The sequence below is a fragment of the Hippocampus comes genome, unplaced genomic scaffold, assembly GCF_001891065.2.
Source record: "Hippocampus comes isolate QL1 unplaced genomic scaffold, H_comes_QL1_v1.1 scaffold295, whole genome shotgun sequence".
In the NCBI taxonomy this organism is placed as follows: Eukaryota; Metazoa; Chordata; class Actinopteri; order Syngnathiformes; family Syngnathidae; genus Hippocampus; species Hippocampus comes.
In genome coordinates this window covers 954,362-958,991 of record NW_017804848.1, presented here as the reverse complement: position 1 = coordinate 958,991, position 4,630 = coordinate 954,362, and the positions used below count along the sequence as shown (strand labels likewise).

The 4,630-nt window shown below is 54.3% G+C and overlaps 1 protein-coding gene across 1 annotated transcript in view; it reads left to right on the top strand.

Moving 5' to 3' along the window:
* npas3 (neuronal PAS domain protein 3) overlaps positions 1-4,630 on the top strand; it is a 62,127-nt gene that overhangs the window by 21,336 nt on the left and 36,161 nt on the right.

Sequence of the window (4,630 nt, the reverse complement as noted above, 5' to 3'; positions counted from 1 at the left end):
GGGGGGGGGTCGTTCTTAGTTGGCCAGAAGCAAATGGTGGGAAAATGGAAAATCCCTTTGGCGTGCCAGCATTCGCGTCGGCAGTTTGAGAAGCAAAACTATGAAACGGATGAAGGGGGAGGCGGCTCCGAGCCAGGAGGGGGCGCCAACGTCGGGCACTGTCGGCGGCGCTGCGGACGTTCCTCGGGTCCTTGATTTGCTTCAGTGGCGGAAGGCGGGCGTCGGTCATCTCCACCTTCACCGTCAGGTGGCGCCTCGCGCTTGCGAGCGTGCCGTCGGCGTCACGTCGGACGATGGCGTTCGGCCACGCCGGGCTCCGGAGTTCAGCCCAGGATTTGGTGCGCTTCTGCAGACTTTTGCTGGCTGCGCCGAGCTTGGACAAAATCCGCCGGTTGTCATTTCTCCGCTCGATGCCGTCACGTGTTCGATTCAGAAGCTGATCAGACTTTCGAGCGCGCTTGGGATTTTGCCAGCCTCACCTGTGGTGCTTTGCATTCCGTTGGTCAATATTGGAGTTTGACCTTGAAATGTTTCGTCTGGACCCCAAATGGGATTTCATCCTTGTGAGATGCAGAAATCCATCCAGATTGGGTGTTTTTGTCTTTCTCATCAACGGACCGATGCGTCATGTTTCCAAGGTGAAGTTGGAATCCGATATTGCCGTGAGGAGGGAAGAAAGTCGTCCTTTGCCAAACGAGCTTTTTTTGTTGCGGTCAGAGGACGCTCCTCGCCGTCGTTTCCCGCAAAGGGCGTCTTCGCCTCAAAAGACGACTTTATTGCTGTCACGATGAGCTTCTGGGTGGGCGGGGGGGGGGGGACTAATTGGGCGATGCGTCACACCTTGTGATGTCGGCGATGGTTGCCGTGGCAACCCGCCGCATCACGGTCACTGTTTTGTTGTCGTCGTCGCTGCCGTCGGGCCGTGCCAAAGAAGGAGCGAGCGGAGCGCGCCCTTTGGTGTCAGCTGATGGCCGTCTGGCTAATTTGCAGCGCGCCACGCGTTCACGCCTCCTCCTCCTTCTCCTCCTCGCCGCCGCCGCCGCCTTTGTCCTCCCCGCTTCCTGTCCCTCCTTAACGCCGGCGCGCTCACAATCCTTCACACTCGCCCAACAGGAAATTAAAGGAGCCCCGAGCCAGCGGCGACACTTTTTGATTTGTGGCAGGCGCTATCGCGAATGAAAATCACCAAAGACACTTGTTGACCGACCGCGCGGCGACGCAATAACGCAACGGGGAGCTGGATGCACAACCGCCTCCCCCCGGAAAAGTCGTTTGCGAGTCACCAAACGGCTTCCCGCGAGCGTTGATGCTTTTGCCCGCCCGAATGGGAAACGCCGGCCCCAAATTGCCAGCGCCAAAGAGTCGCCGTGAAATTCAGCGTGGGCGGGGACGCTCGCAAATTTGATGACGCGACGGCCGAGTGGGTCGCGCGCGACGCGCCAGCTTGACGTGTTGCGGACGGGAATCGCGGTAGAATCTGAAATCTGGAAAAAAAAACAAACATGCACACATAACGACGTCTGACATTGACATTTGCGCTTGAAACGACCCTGGTGAGAGAGAGATATATTGTTTTTTTTTTTTTTGTTTTTTTAATTTGAGCTGTCACAATTTGAGTAAAGCTACTTTGACTCCTTCATTTCATCTTTTTTTTTAATTTATTTTTTATTTTTGCTTGAATGCACTTTGGGAAAAAAAATCAAGTCAGCATTAATTTCCCAAACTGCAGCTTATCAATGTTTCTCTCTTTGCAAAGCGCGTCATAAATATTCATGCCAATTGGCCATGCTTCCTGTGTGTGCGCGTGGAGATGCCAGGAAGGCTGTGTGTGTGTGTGTGTGTGTGTCTGTTTGTGTGCATTTGCTCATTAGTGTCTGGTGGGATTGTGAACGTTGGACATCAACAAACTGTGTTTGTTTGGAACGTCTTTTTGGATAAAAATTGTGTTTTTGCATCCGTGGACAATTCCACCACTCTCACACACACACACACACACACACACACACACACACACACACACACACACACACCCTTCGTACACGGCCATTGTGCTTAGTTCAGGAAGTAGCATTAGTATTAGCATGAGTTGAGCGCTCGCCGATTTGGAACCCAAAGCGGAAGCTGTCGTTGTGTTTCGGGAGCAAAAAGGTATTGTCGGGCTAATTAGCTTAGCGGACGATTGGAGCGGATGCGCTGTGACACGGACCGGGGACCCGCGCGGCGATAGCACGCCTCCCGCGTCTCGCGGGCTGACTTTCTACCTCTGGCAACTCACATGGGATGGCGGGTTATTGGCGGCGGCGGCGCGGCGCTCGCGACGTTCAGTGGCTGCGCCGCAAACGACCTTGACGGTGGCGGCTCCAGAGTTTTTCTTTGTGCCCGTTTGAGTGTTTTACTTGTAATGAAATGCGCACGTCGCGCGCTGAAGGCGTGATTAGCATATATATTGTATTGACACACGCTTGCGCTTTTCTTTTTTCTTTTTCTTTCAAGTGTGGCTGTTTTTTTTTCTTTTTTTTTTTTTATCTACGCTGCCACCGCCGCCGCCGCAGCGGTCGGCCATTATTTACACTTCACCTCAACAAGGAATTAGCGGCAAAAGCAGGACGTGTCTTCCATTCCGTTTTCACTGTCCGTGTACGCTCACGTCGCTTTTTGATGATGTCATCTTGGCATGTTTACTGTCAAAACTCACGGAGAAAAAAAATGACGTCGCGGAGGGGCTATTCAGTTTTGGGAAACATTCATCTTTCCTTCATTTGTTTTCCTTCCTTCCATCCGACGTTCTTTATTTCCTTTCCCGTCTTCCTTCCTTCCTTCCTTCCTTTCCGCCTCAGCGGGTGTTGCGTCTGTCGCGGTTGGTCCAAAATCAAGTTTCACGTTGGAAATCGACAATATTTGTTGTGGCCGTGCGCCGTAGCAACAGGCGACGGGCGAGTGTTGGCGGTCGGACGCCGCCGCAGAGGCTGCCGGACGTTGACTTTTCCCACGCGTTCGGTCGCCGCGGAGACGCACGCAGCCCGCGTCTCCGCGGCGACCGAATGCCTTTTTCATTGAGCGCGCGTCTCGGTGGGAGCGACGGGACGGTGGCGGCACGGCGGCCGCACTCGCCAGTTGAGCTTGGATCCCCGTCGAACGCGGCCCCGGTCCGGCCCTCCGCCGTCGGCCGCTTGCGTACGACTGACTTTGAATGGCACGCGCTAAGCGCGACGTGACGGACGCCTCCTCCTCTTCCTTCCTTCCTGCACGTCTCGCACCTTCAGTCCTTCATTCATTGACTTCCGCATTTCCTTCTATGCTTGATTTTTGCTTCCCTTCCCACTTTTTTTCCTCTTTGTGCTATCCTTCCTTGCCTCGACGCTTCCCTCCTCCATCCTTTTCTTTGTCGTCGTTTCCTTCCTGCCTTCGCGATGGCAATCGTTGTTGTTTTTGCACCCGGGAAGGAAAGAACAATGAAAGCCGAGGGGATTGCGAAATCCTCCCTTCTGTGGCACGCTGGCTCGCCCCCTCCCCCACCCACACTCTCTTTGACACCCCCCCCGCCACCGCTGAAGCAATGTGTCCTTGTAATGGAGACTCAGGGCACTCTGCCTCAATGTGCGCGGCTAAATAGGCCCGATATACATTGACACACTCGTGCGCGCTCGCACACACACACACACACACGCACACACACACACACACGCGCACACACACACACGCGCGCGCTCGTGCACGCGGAGTGAAGTCAAGTGAATTATGGGTCTGCAGTGTGACGGTCATCTGGGCCTGTTGCGGGCGCACAAAGCTTTTATATCGCTCGCCGCTAATTGGACGCCGCTTGATTAAAAAAAGTGCGACGCGCGATCGCGTGTTTGGCTCCTGCGCGTGCGTGCGTGTGCGCGCTGAGGTCATTGTGACACGGTTGGCCAGGGCGTTTCCATTTTCAGGATAATGGAGAGTCAATATGTGCTTTCAATAGACTGAGCTGCAGCTTTGGTTTGGAACTTGGTGACAGGACGACCCCCCCCCCCCCCAAAAAAAAAACAAACTAAACTAAACTTCAGGCGATTGAGCGCGAGTGGCGTTTGGTTTTTCGGGATGTTGCCGTCGCCCGATCGGACAAGAGGCGTCCGGGTGGCGGCAAAAATCCAACGCAACAGCCGTTGAGCTTCAGTGATGTCACGTTGCGTGGTGGGGGTGGACCCCAAAAAGCAGGCAGGGGGGAGGAGCCGGTTGTACTTGATAAAAAGACAGAAAACGAAATTGTAAACAAAGTCCTAAAAACCAAACGAATCCAAAGTACCACAAAGCCTCCTTCTTCTTCTTCTGGCATTAAGTCGGATGAAAAAAAAAACCCCAAAAAGCGCGACCGAAGTAGCGTACTCCATCTTCCCCCGCATTACAGTTTGGCGAGCAAGCCGGCAGGGACAGGTGAAGCTTCTTTTTTTTTTTCTTCTCCTCCCCCCCTTCTTCTTCTTCGCCTTCTAACCTTTGGCGCAGACATGAGGAGCGTTTGATTGACTCGATCTGGCAGCCGACACGCTCGCTCTCATGCTGTTCTCGAGGCGCCGGGCGGGACGCCGCCAACATCAAACGCACTGCCGGCGCTTTAAACGCTTCTTCAGACGACCCCCCGCGCCTGTCCGTG